The 18,628-nt window shown below is 41.7% G+C and overlaps 1 long non-coding RNA gene across 1 annotated transcript in view; it reads right to left on the bottom strand.

The window, feature by feature from the left end:
* The window catches only part of LOC123506262, an 88,576-nt gene that overhangs the window by 54,914 nt on the left and 15,034 nt on the right, over positions 1-18,628 (bottom strand). Inside the window, exon 2 of the long non-coding RNA XR_006675391.1 lies at positions 17,138-17,186. This is a non-coding gene — a long non-coding RNA (uncharacterized LOC123506262). The remainder of the gene's footprint in view (positions 1-17,137; positions 17,187-18,628) is intronic.

Raw genomic sequence — 18,628 nt, 5'->3', positions numbered from 1 at the left:
ACACACACACACACACACACACTGACCTTGTCCATATGGTTCCCCAGTTCCGCATTTAGTATTTATCATCATTCTAAGATATCTTTTTCTCCTTCCTGACCGACACAATCTCGTTTCACAATGTCAAGTTTAAGACTCCGCGCTGCCTTCCCTATCCACCCACCCACCAGTGCTCTCATCCACCCACCTACCCACCTACCACACCTACCCACTCACCTCTTCCCTTCCTAGACCTTTATCGATTAGTATTAAAGTCTATCTCACTCCATTGGTTCTATTTGTGGGACGCTGACGATCCCCTCTGACCCAAACCTGAATATTAATAGCTCTCCTTTAGCCCTACATTACTATGGTCGTTTTTTGCTAATATTGAGTTCACCCAGATAAGATGTTTAGAGATGGACATGGGGGATGAAAGAAAATACAGTTAAAATGCTAAGTATGAATTGATGAGATTTTAGCACGAAAATAAGGCACGTAAAAGCAGTAGAGGGCTGTGGGAAAGATAGAGTGGCGGTGAAGGAGTTAACTTAATTTGGGTTAGGTTAGGTTAACTTAAACTAGGAAGGAGGCACTCTTTTAAAGGACCGAATTAATGAAGCAGCAAATTGAACAAGGTAGGTGAGAGTGCCTTACTATTTACTGGTTATTTGCTTCATGTACATGGCCAAGGGAATCTTTTGTATCAGGAACTGTAAAAGAAGGTAGAAAATAAAGCATATATTGTTCTCCCGGTTCATGGTGGATTAAATTAGAAGACTGAGGATTAATAAGACAGCTGTTGTGTTGAGAGAGAGAGAGAGAGAGAGAGAGAGAGAGAGAGAGAGAGAGAGAGAGAGAGAGAGAGAGAGAGAGAGAGAGAGAGAGAGAGAGAGAGAGAGAGAGAGAGAGAGAGAGAGAGAGAATTAATGAAAACGGTAAGAAAAATATATTACATCTCAGCACATATCCACACACACACACACACACACACACACACACACACACACACACACACACACACACACACACACACACACACACACACTAAATCCCTCCCCCCAAACCCCCACATCACTTACACAAACACCCTGATACCACCCACTGCCTTGACTTCAAAAACACCAAAAGCCATAAACAAAAACCCCAATAACCAATCCGCATTGTTAGAGGCGATCTGATCCAAGCTAGCGAGAGTTCCAGCGATAAACCTGGAGTCTGTCGAGGGGCGGCCTGTAGGTGGTACTAGCCGGCAGGAAAAACGCTAAACCCCTCAGGCGCCCACCACACGAGATAAAAGCGAAGGGAAATTGAATGCCTACAACACACTGCCCTTCGGAGCTGGTTGTGCGCCCCTCTAGTGGTTCTGCTGTATCTGCCTGGTGTCTGCTGGCTGGCTGGAAGCTCTGGTTATGTGGTGGTGTGCTGGACAAGGCTTCTTTGGATTTGTTACGTTGTTAAGACCGATTTTATAAGGCTACATATTAGGATGGATGGATACTACAGTGTTTAGTTGTGTTTTGGTATATTGTCACGAGAAATAGAAAGGGGGAAAAAGAGAGAGAGAGAGAGAGAGAGAGAGAGAGAGAGAGAGAGAGAGAGAGAGAGAGAGAGAGAGTAAAGGGGGTCGAGCAGCGGCGGCAACTCCCACGACAGGTTACAAATTATCTGCGTTCCCGTTGACAATTTCATTCCACCGCCCGAGTCTTTCGCTATTGTGCACACACACACACACACACACACACACACACACACACACACACACACACACACACACACACACACACATTGCGCTCACACACACACACACACACACACACACACACACACACACACACACACACACACACACACACAAACACACTACGAAAAAGGCAAAAAAGGAGACGAAAAAAAGCCAAAAAGCAACGAAAGATCTAAGGAACCACAATGAGAACCTTAAATCAACTATACCACCACCTTCACCACCACCATCACCACCACCAATCCGGAATAGGTAGGCAGGATGGGGGATTAATTAGGGTGACACGGGACGAAATAAGGTGAGACAGTGGGATTCGATGACCACAGGGAGTCGGGTTAGTTAAAAATTGATGGATGGATTGGTATTGAAAGGGAAGGATGAGTGGGTGAATAAATGAGGTTAGGTTAGGTTGGGTTAGGTTAGTTCGGAATATACTTTCATGTAGGGTGGAAGGAAAGGGAGATAATAATGCGTTGTTGATGTTTCCTTTTCTTTTCCTTTTTATATTTGTATTCATAAAAATGGTCTGTGTGTCTTTTTAGTTATTTAAGTTGTTGTCTTGATTCTATTTTCTTTTTGCAATTCATTTTTTTGTATTCAATCGTCTTCCTTCTTTCATTCCGTTTCTGTTTTCATTTCACTTCGTTGCTGTAAACGGAAGGAAGAGTGAGTGAATGGGAAGTTAGGTTAGGTTAGGTTAGGTTAGGTTGGGATTAAGGTTAGGAGTGGGTGGAAGGAAAGGGGAAGGATAATGCGTTGTTGAGTTTTCTTTTCCTCTCTTCTTATTTGTATTCATAAGGATGGTGTGTTTGATTTTCTTTAGTCATTTAAGTTGTTGTTGTTGTCTTGGTTCTATTTTCTTTTATAATTTTTTTTTTTTACTCTTTTGTCTTCCGTCTTTTCATTTTCTCGTCTGTTCCAGTTTCCATTTCCTTTAGTTGTTTCTTTTTTTATTCCGTTCCTTATTCCTTTGCTTTTCTTCGTTACACTCCCTCTCATTTCCTTTATCTCCCTCTTTTTTCTCACTTTTATTCCTGTATTCTCTGCGTCCTTCCCAAATTCTTTCCTTATTCTCTCCTTTCTGTCTTTATTTCTTCATGCCTTTCTTTATTGCCTCTTTCCTTCTTTTATTCCCTCTTATTTTATCTTTCTTTCTTTTCCATTTTACTGAATCATTCGTTCTTTTCTCCTCATATTATATTCTATTAATTCATTCCAACTATTGTGTATTGAACTCATTTCCTTACCTTCTCATCATTTCCTGTCTATTCCATCTGGTTTCCTCATTCCCTCATCAATTTTCTCACTCCCTCTTAGCAGGTTAACCTCATCACCTCCACTATACCCCTCATTCTCCCTCACTCTATTGTTTTTCCCTCTTTCCCCCATCCACCTTGTTTGTTCATTCCCATCCGTACTTCTTCCCATTTTTCCGAACCCTGATGCAATTCTCAAAATGGCTCTCTACCTATTAACTCAACGCGTCTGGTCCGCCCGCCACCACTTGCGTTTTTCAGCGGGACATTTTTGCGACACTGTTTTTGAATGGAGTCTTTAGGTGAGCTCGTTTTGGATTATGTTTTTTTTTAAAGGTAAATATTTTCGAGGTAATTTTCAAGAGGTTTTATTTTAGGTAGATGTTTTTTTGAAGGATTCGTTTTGTATTGTATGTTTTGAAGCTTTTTTTTTTGGTGTGGGGGAGACAACACACTGCATAATTTGGAGCAAGGGTTCTGAGTACACGGGGTCATGTTTTCAAGGTGCGACTTTGAGAGAAGCAACGTTTTAGGCACAAGTGTTTCGAAGTGAGGAAGTCTGAGGCAACGTTTTTTGTTCGGGGAGAGTGAAGGGGAGGTGGGAAGGATTTCATGAATGCCTAAAACCACAGTACACCTTTACAGAATAATACATCATTAATTCTCTCTCTCTCTCTCTCTCTTACATATTGGATTCTATTACACTCAACCCTCACGAAAATAACAGCGTAATTAGTGTGGCAGAGATGTATTTTTGCCTTGCATGTTGAGTTGAAAAGAACACCAAAAGAGACTTGATATAATCCTTGCATGAAAGAAAACATACGAAATAAAAGACCTTTGTGCCGCATTAAAAATCAAGAAATGATTAAGAGTATAAAGAGGGAAAGAGAGAGAGAGAGAGAGAGAGAGAGAGAGAGAGAGAGAGAGAGAGAGAGAGAGAGAGAGAGAGAGAGAGAGAGAGAGAGAGAGAGAGAGAGAGAGAGAGAGAGAGAGAGAGAGAAGCGGAAGGGAAGGGATGTGGGAAGAAAAGGAAGAATAGTGAATACAGAAATAATAAACGCAAAAAAAAAAATAAATAAACATACAAAGGAGAGAAAAGAGACGAATAGGAGGAAAAACTAGGAAAAAAAAAGACCAGCAGAATGGAGGGAAAGATGAGGACGAAAAATCATGGGATAAAGAAAAGGAATAATAATAATCAGGAAGGGAAAGACAGGGACTGGAACGGAGAGCGAGTGCCAGCAATGGTCTATATTTCTGGGCATCAGTGCAGTGAGCGGCGGGCGGCTCCTGCTCCTTCTCCTGGTCCTTCCCGCCGTCGTAAAACACAGAACCGACGACCGTAACTCCTCCAGGTTAAGAGAGATTTCCCCCACTTGCTCCCTCTCGGCCCTCGTGACTCCAGCCGCCTTTATGACCGATGTCTGGCCAGCGTCTTTGTGGGGGGAGAGAGAGACCGTCGCCCGATTTTACGAGCGTCAAATATGCGCCTCTCGCCGTGTTTTGCGAGGGTGAAATGCACGCTCCTCTGCTTGCTTAGTATGCTGATCACTATACTTAGACTAGGCATTAGGGAAGAAGGTTGGAGCATGACGGGGCTAAGGGAAGAAGGCTGGAGCATGACGGGGTGTGATCAGCAGTGCATGGTCTGTGTCCGCCACTCCCGCTGCTCGCAATGGAGTGTCATGTTGCTCTGCGTCACTCGGCAAGCCCTCATTACCTGCTATCAGTCGTGGCCGTATTACAACCTTCACCTGGCCGTCACCCGCCGGATCCCCCTCCAAGGTGACTTACGCGGCAGTAACCTCGACAATTTGTTTTCTTCTCAAGTCTGGGGAATTTAGAACTGCGGCAAAGCTGACCACAAATATGAAGGAAAAAATAAGCTGTCAACTCCATTTGCTCGAGGAGGGTTGTACATTACAGAAGAGGCTCTAGGCTCCCTAAAATATTTACTGAGAGAGAGAGAGAGAGAGAGAGAGAGAGAGAGAGAGAGAGAGAGAGAGAGAGAGAGAGAGAGAGAGCATAAGTAGATTGCTAAGGAATATTCTAAGGCGTTCGGGCAAATAGTGGATTCCTTTAAGCGTTTGGAGACACAGGTAAAGGAGACACGCAGGTGCAGCCAAGTGGAGCCCTTAACCGCAAAAATAAATGTGTTTTTCCCGGCTGAATCAAAATCCACTTCCAATATCCATGCTTTTTCCAACTCCCTCTTATCTGTAACTTAATTTCTTTCCATTATTCTATCGAACGTACTTGTTTTTTTTTTTTTTACAATTTCTCTCTCTCTCTCTCTCTCTCTCTCTCTCTTTTGTTTTTTTGCTTACCAACGTCACGTGACTGAGAGCATCTTGTTTGTACGCCGGTGAGGGACACACGAGACGGGATGATCTCAACATGCACAAACTCGGCTTCACATGACTCGACTCCAAAACGAAGCCTCGCATCTTTAAAATTTCAAGCACCGAACGTCCACAATAAAAAGGAGGAACTACGCGAGGCAAAAAAAAAAAAAAAAAAAGAAAGAAGAAATAGATAAAAACAAATAAAGGGATAAAAAAAAAATAAACAGAAAATAAATAACCAGGAATTCACTCTACCACCCACGAAAGCACCGCAAGGACCAACTTAATGGCACACAAAAGGACAAAGAGGATAACACGATCACCTTTACGGGGTTGTTTGTGACGAGCTGTATTATGGAAGGTAAATGAGATAAAAGGCTAAAAATTTCATCATAGACCAGCACAAGGGAACACTAAGGAAGGCGTAGTACTGATGTTGGTCCTTACGTGCCTGATCAGGTAAGGAGAGATAGGAGAGACACAAGACAGGGTGAAAAGAAAATGGAAGTATACTGTAGGTATGCAAGATTAATTCATGTGAGAGGGTAAACTATAACATAAAAAAAACATGATATCAAGAATCGCAAACTCACTCATGAAAAAGGAAGATCTTGGGTTCGCTTGACAAAACCCCACAGGAAATTAAAAAAAGACGAGTGTTGGTGAAAAATTCCTCTAAACAAAATAAGACAGCGAAGACGAAAGACTATCCCGACCCTTCTCTATCATCCCACCAGTAGAGGACACTGGCAACTGAGTGGGCCTTTTTTTGTTGTATTTTTGTTGTCCTTAGCTAATCCTCCTCTCCAGCATAGAAAAAAACACAGACGAACCAGAAGTAACTGAAGGCAAGACTGAGCTGCATCTAGACGCATGACATTCATACGGTAAAAGGCGGAATATGATCTTAGATAAACTCATCCTAACACAACACTGAGCTCCCTGACAACACCGAGGGAGAGACACCACATAAAACAAGCCAGCCAAAACCAGCCAAGCCAAAGCAAGCCAAGTCAAGCCAAGCCAAGCCAAGCCAAGTCATTACTCAGTGAGGCGAATATTTCTGGTGGTAAAGCAAAACCAAAAGCTCGGAGGTTCAGTGAGATATTCATACATGGACGTATTATGCAGATTTTCTCTCTCTCTCTCTCTCTCTCTCTCTCTCTCTCTCTCTCTCTCTCTCTCTCTCAGACACGCAGCTGGAGGAAAAATAAACATAAAACAGCGACGGTGCAGAGCTTTTGTTTTAATATTTGCTCGAGAAAAATGCGACCGAGAAAGAGAAGGAGGAGGAGGAGGAGGAGGAGGAGGAGGAGGAGGAGGAGGAGGAGGAGGAAGAGGAGGAAGCACCAGCATATGATAATTAGAGAACAGAAAAGTAGGCGTGATTTGCAATGCAGTTAATGATGTTAAATGACGTATCAAGAGACATTAATGGTGTTTATGAAGAGAGTGTGTCGCGTGCGCTTCGAGAAACAGAAAAAGACGAGGAACAGTTACAATCTCCGAGGTTGATAATACTGCTTATGAATTCAACCGCCGAGTTAAGTACATTATGATACTTATTGTTGCATTACTATATCAATTGTTCTGCTTCGAGTAACAACTAGAACAAGAGAGAGAGAGAGAGAGAGAGAGAGAGAGAGAGAGAGAGAGAGAGAGAGAGAGAGAGAGAGAGAGAGAGAGAGAGAGAGAGAGAGAGAGAGAGAGAGAGAGAGAGAGAGAGTTTTAATCTTAATATTGTTACGTTACGTATATATGTAGTTTAGCATTTAGTTTAATATTAAGGTTTTCTGAATAGTTCCAACGTAGAATTTTAAGCCTCATTTTGTATACTTTTATTTGTTTAAACAGAAGAGAGAGAGAGAGAGAGAGAGAGAGAGAGAGAGAGAGAGAGAGAGAGAGAGAGAGAGAGAGAGAGAGAGAGAGAGAGAGAGAGAGAGAGAGAGAGAATCACACAGCCAGCCAGAGAGAGAGTATATGAGAGAGAGAGAGAGAGAGAGAGAGAGAGAGAGAGAGAGAGAGAGAGAGAGAGAGAGAGAGAGAGAGAGAGAGAGAGAGAGAGAGAGAGAGAGAGAGAGAGAGAGAGAGAGAGAGACAAACAAGTAGATAGAAAGACAAACAGAACAAACACTCAGCAAACAGATAGAAACACTCATACTCAAAAATAAAAATAAGAAGAACGAAAAGGAAAACGGAAAAATATAAGTCTCATTGGTAACTATTACATTTCCACTCTTTTCCTTTCGTCTCGACGCGGGAGGAGGGACAGGAGGAGATGAGGGAGGAAAATGCGGCTGGATTACTGTAGCGTTCGTGGATTTGTCGTGGGACGCGGGCCACACCACACCGCCAGAAACACTCTCTTACCTACTACATCACCACAATCACAAAACCATCTCTACCATATCACACCACCATAAACAGTCCCTTCCTATACCACACCACAAAATCATACTACCACATACACTGCCTACCACATCGCACCACCACAAACACTTCCTTCTTACCTCACCATAACAAACAGTCCCTCCCTACACCACACCACACACTCCGTTCCACACCAAACCCACCACCATAAGTACAAAATATTCCCTACCATACCACCACACACACCCTTCCACACCAGAAGCTTCCCAGTCTGCCGTGCCCTGATGGTGTTGGCGTGGCGTGTTGTGGGTACGTTTTGGTTTCAGAGATTTTGTTGATGGAAAAAAAGTCAGCTGAAAAATCTGGTTGTCTTAAATTCTTTGCCACTCGTGTGTTTTGTGCGTGTGTGTGTGTGTGTGTTCGCTTGTTTTTGTGTGTTTTTTTGCGTCTTTGGCTTCCTTTTTTTGAGTGTGTGTGTGTGTGTGTGTGTGTGTGTTCACTGTTTGATCTGCTGCAGTCTCTGACGAGACAGCCAGACGTTACCCTACGGAGCGAGCTCAGAGCTCATTATTTCCGATCTTGGGATAGGTCTGAGACCAGGCACACACCACACACCGGGACAACAAGGTCACAACTCCTCGATTTACATCCCGTACCTACTCACTGCTAGGTGAACAGGGCTACACGTGAAAAGACACACCCAAATATCTCCACCCGGCCGGGAATCGAACCCCGGTTATCTGGCTTGTGAAGCCAGCGCTCTAACCACTGAGCTACCGGGCCGTGTGTGTGTGTGTGTGTGTGTGTGTGTGTGTGTGTGTGTGTGTGTGTGTGTGTGTGTGTGTGTGTGTGTGTGTGTGTGTGTGTGTGTGTGTGTGTGTGTGTGTGTGTGTGTGTGTGTGTGTGTGTGTGGTTTACGGTGTTGTATGTGCTTGTTTGTCTATATCTGTGAGTCTGTTTTTGTGTGTCTGTGAGTCTGTCTATGTGTTATCGTATATATGCTTCTCTCTCTCTCTCTCTCTCTCTCTCTCTCTCTCTCTCTCTCTCTCTCTCTCTCTCTCTCTCTCTCTCTCTCTCTCTCCTCGACGGAAAAAAAACCCAGAACATTCTAGTTTGTGTTAAAACTTGATGTTCCTGCACAAACTTTACCCAAGGAGGGACGAGGGAAAAAATAACATATCTCATTTTGTGCCTCTTGTGTTGAAATGTTTGACGGCAACACCAACTCTCCGGGATTTTTGGCGTGAAAGGTGGTGGTGAGTGTGGTGGTGATTGCTGCGAGTCGTGGTGGTGATTGTGATGAATGTCTCTAAGAAAGAAGAGGAGGGAAAGGAAGGGAAGGAAAGGAAAGTTGGCTTGTGAGTTTTGCTGTTTGTTAGGATATGTGGTCAGAGTGAAAGGCACGAGTACTTTTCCTTTTCCTTCAGCGGCGAGTTTGTGGACGCCGGGAAGTTTGTGGAAGTGTGGAAGTCATCATTGGAGCGTTGTGGTTACCTCTCTTAGTGATTTTATCTCTTATTGTCCTTCCCTTGCGTGCAGTGTAAAGGAATTTATTTAGAGCTTCTCTTTCTTGAGGTTTTTGTGCAATATGCTGATCTATATCATTTATTTGTTTCATTATCCATTATTATTACTATTATTATTATTATTATTATCATTATTATTATTATTATTATTATCATTACTATTATTACTATTATCATTACCATTACTATTATCAGTAGCAGTAGCAGTAATATAGTAGTTAGTGGTAAAGAAGTAATAGTAGTTACATTATTATCCTATCAACTATTTTATCAACCGTAGGCCACAATGCATAGTAGTAGTAGTAGTAGTAGTAGTAGTAGTAGTAGTAGTAGTAGTAGTAGTAGTAGTAGTAGTAGTAGTAGTAGTATCAGTAGTAGTAATAGTAGTAGTAGTAGTAGTAGTAGTAGTAGTAGTAGTAGTAGTAGTAGTAGTAGTAGTAGTAGTAATAGTAGAAGTAATAGCAGTAATAATGATGGTAGTGGTAACAGCAGGACTGGTTACATCATCATTACAACCACTAGTCTTAGCCTCCTGCCACACACTGCACACTTTCCCCTCATAATCTTGTACACCAATTTACATAACCTTATGCTGCGCTACGTTTTGAATTTCGCATTATTCCAATTTTTCCTGAGGTAGTGTCTCCAGCGTTCCTGCAGCTTCATAACTCCACTCACGCTATGGAGCTTCACACTACTGGGTCACTCGGCGGGGCTTGAGTGCGGCTTCAGCGTGGTACTACAAGTCACTCCAGGGCTGTGTCGCCGTGAAATATTGCTAATGTGGAATGTTACGTCGTACTGCGGTATTCTGCTGTCTTGCTACTTAGTCGTTTACTGCCGGACGAAGCAATGCTCTTACCACTACACTCACTCCCACGTATTTCCGTCGTTTCCAGTAATGCAGAGGTGTGTGTGTGTGTGTGTGTGTGTGTGTGTGTGTGTGTGTGTGTGTGTGTGTGTGTGTGTGTGTGTGTGTTAATGCTATGGTAGAGTAAAGATATAAGGTAAAAGCAAAGTAAAAATTCGAGAAAAGAATGAATATTTTTTCCTACCTGTTTTTTTTTTTTTTTTTTCTCGTCGAGGGAATGTTTCATATTTCATTAACCTGAATCACTGGAGCACTTCTAAGTTTAGCACACTCAATTCTGGTCTTTCATGTTACTCTCTTTTTTTTTTTACCTTTACTTTTTATTTTAAGGAAAGCGGTGCAAGGTTGGCTCTTTAACCACCTGAGAGCTTTAAGAACCCACAGAGGTCAAAGGTCAAAGGTCAAGCCTAAAACACATCATACGATAAGACAAAGGAGGCGGAAAAAAAATGTCACTTGCAAAAGCCCTCGTGGGGAGCAGCGGGGGACACGAGCAAAAGGGGGTGCTGGGGTGTCGTGTGAGGAGAGAGAGGTGGCTGGCTGGGTACAAGACATGACTCAGTTCAGGACGAGTGCTAAGTGAATGTAGGACAAGTGCGTGAGTCACCGCTAAGTGGATCTGGGACATGAGTAGTTGAGGCATTTAAGAAGACTCAGAACTTGAGTCTCTCGTCGGAAATCATTGCGTGTGTGTGGGGTGACGAAATAGTCAGTGAATGGACGCCAACATGAAGGAGGAATTGAGAAATGCATGGCGACGAGGACATAAGAGGGTCGAGAATACGGGGGTTAAGTCAGTTAAGTCTCTCGCACTGAGTGAATGAGTGGGAGGAGAAACAGCGAGTGAAGGCGACCAGCGAATGGAGGCGAACATTTTTATTCCGAGGGAAGGGAAGGTATTGACTAACGACCAATCCTCTGAGACCAGTGAAGAGAAGGCAAAGAAAGAAAAGCAAGAGAGAGAGAGAGAGAGAGAGAGAGAGAGAGAGAGAGAGAGAGAGAGAGAGAGAGAGAGAGAGAGAGAGAGAGAAAGGCACAGCGGGTGTAGGTGAGGCAGCACGAACCTTGGAGTCTGAATAACTGTGTGAGACAGTATCGAGGAAGGAGCAGGAGAGGAAAACAAGGACCTAGGAATGTGACTCACTTTCTGTGTGTCCCTTGTAAGATATCGCTGCATCAGAGCCACGTATTGTCCTGCCAAGCGTGCAGTGATCGCTGGCTGGGCGTCATGCGGTGAGGTGGTTTCGATTGAAGTAGGAATATAAGAAGAAATGTAAGGAGTTTTTTGTACATTACGTTTATCACTAAAAGGAATTCTGGGGCACTATTTTCTAAAAACTGGTGAATTCTTTATGCTTAGATGCACTTTGAGGTTACTAGTCAAGCTTCTATTTGTCTCTCCATAACTCAGAAGAAATACTGATTCAATACGCAACATTCATTAAATGTATTTTGAAAGATTAAAATTGTACTCTTGACTCTATTGAGAATAGGATAGCAAGAGTTGTTTGATAAATTTCTTCACATGAACGACACGGTAAAAATAGGTCTCTAAAAGCATATTTATTTACGATATATTACATAATTATCAAACTGGATTTCAGAAGAGTATTTGCCGTTGTCGCTGCAATATTCAAGAATTCGCAACACTAAACTCACTCAACAAATCTTTTACAAATCCCCAACAAGGATAAAAAAAAAAGAAAGAGATGTTCCACTCTTTGATAACACAATGGCTAGAGGTGGGTGGTGATCCAAAGACTCATCCTTGTGTAGCTTACTATTATAGAACGATGTTAAAATAGTAAAACAAATGAAAAGCTTATCCGTAAAAGCATACACACATACATAAAAAAAAAAAAAAAACTCGCATATATGTATAGTTTACTCATATCACGCGCATGAGTTGAGTATTACAGGAATTGTTCGTTCATGTACATAACAAAGGAATAGTGCAAAGCTTCAGGGCACAGGAAATTAATTAAAAGTATTGCATTAGGAGCATTAAATGGTCTGAAATGTGTGAGGGGGAAGCGAGTGTGTGTTTAGTCTTTAAAGATTAGAGATAAAACTGTGTGTGTGTGTGTGTGTGTGTGTGTGTGTGTGTGTGTGTGTGTGTGTGCGCGACTTTCCGAACAAATACAGCGGCACTTTGAGATACAGAAAACATTATATAGAGTTACGAGGCGAAAGCAACGATATATTGGCAACAGAGGGACAAAGGCAGTAATTATGGCCTTCTTTATTTGCCAAACCTCCTGCTGAGCTTCGAAGGGCGAGAGGGAATTGGGATGCATTGTACAACTTATATATATAAAGGCAAAATTGATGCGCTGTTTTCCTTGCCGTGGGTGTAAATTAACGTCAACAGCAAAGGAGGGAAGGAAAGAAGGGTAGAACTAAAGGAAATCAAACAAGATGTAATGAAACGTACAGGAATGAATGGATGTTTGGAGCAGAATTGAACAGATGGTACATGTGTGTCTATGTGTGTAGGGTGTATAGATTAACGCTGAGGGAAGACTGTTAATACAAAAGTTGTGTATAGAGTAATTCTGAGGTGTGTATAAATCTGTGTACGTAAGTCTATGTGATAAAAATACAAAATAAGTACGAGGTAAGTCAGAGGTGAGCCTATAGAGATACACCTGCATAAAAGTGTGTGTAAGTAAATGTAAGTAAAAATGTAGTGTAAGTTTAATATTTGATACACTCTATACAGCACACTTCACCATCACCACCCAACAACGTAATAGTTAAACAGAATAACTGGCAACTTGCTTCATTATAGACTCTTAAAATCACCAGTACTCTTCTCAACACCAAGCACATATTTACTCAATAATAACATACACCAAATTTAATCGGCTAATAACGGAATAGTCAGGGAACACACAAGAAACAGTCCATAATTTCCTTCGCATAAGACCAATTAAATATTATTGGAAACTGCAAAGGTTTTTTTTTTAGTCGAGATCAAAGATGAATGAATGCTGAAAGAGTTAAAGGACATTGATTCGTGCAGGGAAGGAATTCAGGCGGAGGAGAGACGAAATCACCTCACTAGGTAATGAAAACACCAACACTCACAAAGAGATGGGCGTTTGTGCCACAGTATAATTAACGATCCCTTAAAAAATGCAGCTCCGAATGTGAAGTGAAAGTATAGAAACGAATGATAATGGAAGGAAAAGAATAGTTATAAAAGTCAAAAATCAAGAGGAATGAAAGATTATTCCTATCAAAGAGAGAGAGAGAGAGAGAGAGAGAGAGAGAGAGAGAGAGAGAGAGAGAGAGAGAGAGAGAGAGAGAGAGAGAGAGAGAGAGAGAGAGAGAGAGAGAGAGAGAGAGAGAGAGAGAGAGAGAGAGAGAGAGAGAAATTTCAACAGTAAACAAAGATGGAAACTCCCCTCAAAAACAGAAACTAAAATGTAACGTTGTGTCAAAAAAAAAAAAAAAAAAAAAAAAAAAATGCATAAAAAAACTCCAGCACGATCTAACCTGTGACGTCATACAGGAAAAGGCACAACGCTACGTAATTCAATTATCATCATTAACTTAATTTGCGGACCTAATTAGGGAGCGCGTTCAGACTGCAAAACAATAAAGTTGTAGTCAAAGGCAAAACGAGGTGGACAATACTTCCCGCTCGTGAACCAATCAAACTCTTATTCCCAGTGGTCTCTCTCTCTCTCTCTCTCTCTCTCTCTCTCTCTCTCTCTCTGGCAAAAAGGACCTTATTAAGACACGATTCACATAATTCGCCGACACAGAGACACACAGGCGCCTTAAACCTATTCAGTACCATGACAAGTTTCCATATTCATTCTGCTTACTATTCGGTGATTTTATACAGCTTCAAAAACTTACGTGGGGAATGAAATAGTGAAGACCTCCACAGACCCTTCCTAATGTTAATAAAAATCGTCTAATCGTACCCAAAACACATGGTAAAAATGCGACCCAGTACTGAAGGCGTTAAAGTGAGAGATGACACAAAAGTCGACGCAGGGATTCAGGATTTGTGCTAAAAACAAGAGCGAGGAAGGGACGCGAGACCAGCTCTGTCACTCGCAACATTTACTGACCTCGGAAAAACTGGGAAAAACTGAGCAATGAGATTTACTATACGTGTTGCGTCACTTGTGCTGCAGGTTTTCACAGCAGCGAGTGGCGTGTTGGTGGGGTGACTGGCGCTGTCGTGGCTGGGTCCAGGTGAATATGTTAACCCCTTTAGTACAGGAACGCATTTTTACCTTGAGTTTTGGGTATGATTAAATGATTTTACTTAAATTAGGAAGGGTCTATGGAGGTCAGAGGATTAATGGCCAGAGTCTCTACAATTTTAATCTTGACTTAAGTTTCTGAAGCCATAAAATTACCAAAAAGTAAGAATTAGTATGAAAACGTGTCCTAGCTTTGAAGGGGATATTGATTATGATTTTGTGATGTGTTCGTGCAAGGAAACGCGAAAGGTATAATGCAGTGTGTAGTTTGTGCTAGTAATTTTAATATCATGGCAATTTGTTAAGGCGAAAGTGTTAAGTAAGGGCATAGTTGGTGCATTTTATAATGATGTGGAGAGAAAGTAAGAAAAAAAGAAACCGCAGCGGATAGGAACTGTTTTGTTACTTACCTTTCCAACATTCCATGGCAATGTTAATAAGAACAATGCATAAGTTTTCTCTTAATTTCTTTCTCTTTAACAGTTAGGTAAGTCAAGTATGAGGAAGGAATGTTAAGTTCTTCAGTACAGGGGAGCATTTTCTCTATGATTTTTGGATGTGATCAGACCATTTTATTGACAAAAGTAAGGGTCTATGGAGGTCAGAAATTTAATGCCCACAGCTTTCATTATTCTAATCTCCATATAAGTTTCTGAAGCTGCATAAAATCACCAAATAGGAACCAGAATGAATATGGAAATGCGTCATGGTACTGAAGGAGTAAAGTCTATACTGGCAAGCAGAGTGATTGGATATGCACTCTGACACTGAAGTCTGAGGAAAATGTCACCGCTAGGCTCTTCGATTCCGCAACAAAGGATTTCTAAGCGTGCGTGTAGCTTAGTATAGTTTTATGGATCCGACTGTCTTGAAACGCGTTGAGTACTGGCCACAAGACTTACGCGCTCACGCCTTTCTCGCCACACTGACGCTTACCTGACTGCTGAATAGTGTAACGACATGTTAGTGAGTACCATTTCTCCCCAAATATGCCACCTCCGCTGCAGTGGCGCATCACTCACCATCTTGTGCTATCATCACACTCACACTGTTCTGCTTTAATTAACTTACGTTTAATTAACAAGACGCCCCTCCCCTTCACCAGGCGGTCCCGCTGCTCCCCACCTTCCCGCGCTATTTCTGTTCTAGGATTCTTATTTTAAACATTTATTACTATTACTATATCTTGTTCGACAGGCAATTCTACCTGAAGGTGTACTCGTTTTCCCGGCTCGTCCTTCCGTGATGAAATAAAACTCAGGTTGAGATCGAGGCGCTTTAAAAATTGATAAGCTATTTCCAATTCGTTTCACTTCACTTCCTCCAAATGCGGAAAGGTTTTTGGGGTCAGTCGTCCACTATTTGATCTGACCGCCCTTCTTGTGTGTGTGTGTGTGTGTGTGTGTGTGTGTGTGTGTGTGTGTGTGTGTGTGTGTGTGTGTGTGTGTGTGTGTGTGTGTGTGTGTGTGTGTGTGCCCGTGTCAAGCACTTAGTATTAATGAAGAGAGAATATTAATCATCGCACAGCAGTGTTTACGGAGCAATACAAAGACACGTGCGACAAGAGTAACAGCCTCGCCATTCAGACTGTCGCTGGCACTGCAACAACGGCGCGGAACACACGATAACTTAGAAAATAAAACTTAATCCAAAATTATACACAACTGACTCGAATATCATACCCCAAAAACACACATCTGAAGGGGGAGAGTATGAAGACCCATAAGATCTGTGGCGTGGTGGTGGAGGGAACGTGTGGTGGTGAGTAAAGGACGTCAGGATGGCCGGGGAGGCGTGGTGGGGCAGCAACCCCTCCCACACACACACACATACACACACACAGAGCCACACGGTCACCCTGTCCTGTGGTGGTCCCGCCTCGCCCTCAGTCTCCGGTGCATGATTCATATTATAAATTCCGGCAACTGTCAGGTATTAAATTACATTAATGGAATATTGTATTGAATTACTTTAATGTCACTGTTATTTTATGCAAATTCTAGATAAAGTATTGTACTTCAGAAAGCCAGACGGCCGCTAGCTCAGGCAACGGGAAACCTAAAAGAAATATATGTATTGCTCCGCGTGTGCCTCTGACGGATGGGAAGCGTGAATCACAAGGAACAGTACTGCAATAAGCCACATTCTCACCATATGGGTAAACCATAAATGCGGTAAGTCAAGGCAGAATAATTAAAATATTTCATTCTTCACTTACAGTTCAGGGTTTGGCCTCATTGTCATTAATATTTATTCTATATCGGGCCGCATCAAACTGCATGACATTTTTCTAAAGTTAACCTCCAAAATTTTACCACGTAACAATTTCAGGTAATTTGGAGCAACGCAGAAGCTTTTTTTTTACTGTCAGTAATAAAGTTAATAAAGAAAATTAGGCACACAAATGTTTTAATGTGCAGCATTTGTGCGCCATATACTGGATGGTTTATTAAATTTTCCTTTCAAATTAGAAGACTTCGCTAAATACGAGGCAGAGACAAAATTATGATATCCTTATCACAGATGACCTAAATCCCCGCCACTCGCTAATTTCTGATAAATGAACGTCACTTAGCTGAAACTAATTAGGAAACCCATTGCCCTCCTCCCCTTATCTCCTAATCACCATTTGTATCACCATTAACTTTATCAAGTATCACTCCAATGCTTCTAATACTATACAATAAGAATCCGCGCCCTACAATCTTGCTCTTCACATTCTTTCTTTCTCTGCAACCTCCACCACGAAAGATTTATGTTGCCGTGTAAGTTTTGTACAAAAAAAAAATTATGGAATCTGTCAAATTTGTCACTTACTTTGAAAAGGGGCGAGTCTCACAGGCGGCTTTTCACTCTACGTTTCAGTCTGTATGAAGAAAAAAAAGTCCAGTTATTTAAGATACACATTAAAAATACGTGTATACTCTACTCTTCTTTAAACATCTATGCAACATCTTTTATAGTTACAAAAATAATGTGATACGAAGTTTATACAACATTTCAGAGACTATGTGGAAATACAAACAAAGAAAAGAAAATACATCGGGTATATTTTAATCGCTTTCCTGCACATCAATAGTCAATACCTGATCCACACGCATCCACCCACACCAGCACCGATACCCACGCCCACACATCACCGTCACAAGCCATGGGAAAGACAAAGGGGTGACTGACAAAGCTGAATGGGAGGAGTATATTAGGAGTGATGATCGCACGCCACAGTGAAGCCGGGTAGCCGTGAATTTATGCAGTGTGCGGTGGTGTCGTGAATCTCGGAGGCTGGCATGATGTATGAATGGGGTGGTCCATTTCACACGGCGATTTATGAGCACCTATCAAGGCTTACTATCCATTATGAGCTCCACGCGGCGCTGCGGTGGGGGAATAAAACAAAAATACGTACTATAACAGTGGCCTCGTGATAAAATTGATAGAAAGGGAGACTGAAATGATGCTAAGCGAAGTGAAATTTATAGTGATTCATATTGTAAGTACTACGAGGCACTACTTTCTCTCTCTCTCTCTCTCTCTCTCTCTCTCTCTCTCTCTCTCTCTCTCTCTCCTTTTAATGAAAATATGTATACTATGGTGATCATCTCGATTGAAATTGATAAAAGAAGCTGAAATTGTGTAGAAGAGATTGGTTTTTCTTTTTTCTTTTCTTTTTTTGTTTTTGATGACATCTTACACCTTCAAATCCTTCGTCACTCTGGAAAATTTGTAAATCGTGTAGAGTGTAGATTTTTTTTTTGAATGACGTTTTACATCTCCAGAATACCCCGTCACCATGGAACTTTGTACTATGATAGCCTTATGATGGGACTAAACATATTTTACCCCAGATACAATTCTTAGACACGCGTCTGACCTATAGGCGATTAAGGAATTATGTAGCTTAGAGAGAAACGGACATTTATCCTCTATTATATATTTACACAATCGAATATTTCTATACTATCCTAAATAATAATAACGACAAACTAACACAAACGCAATAATCCTAAAAAAAAAAAAGACCACAAAGCTGAAAAAAAGACAAAAAAAAAAAAAAAAAAGGTGCTAACATCCCGAAATTCTTCAGTCTTTACTCCTCTTCATCTTCTTTCTGCAGCCAATGTTTTACTTCCACCGCCTCACTCACGAACAGGGTGATGAATATTCTGCTGCTGGCCAGGAGGAGGGAAGAGGAGGGCGGGAAGGAAGCGTGTTCATCAAGAAATCAGTGAGCGATACATTTATCATCGAGTGGACACGGTAAAAAACTGAGAGACGTCCACATCATGATAAGAGCTTTACAGGATTTAT

The sequence above is a fragment of the Portunus trituberculatus genome, chromosome 19, assembly GCF_017591435.1.
Source record: "Portunus trituberculatus isolate SZX2019 chromosome 19, ASM1759143v1, whole genome shotgun sequence".
Lineage (NCBI taxonomy): Eukaryota > Metazoa > Arthropoda > Malacostraca > Decapoda > Portunidae > Portunus > Portunus trituberculatus.
The sequence above is the reverse complement of the archived record's forward strand: the minus strand, read 5'-3'. Positions and strand labels throughout refer to the sequence as shown.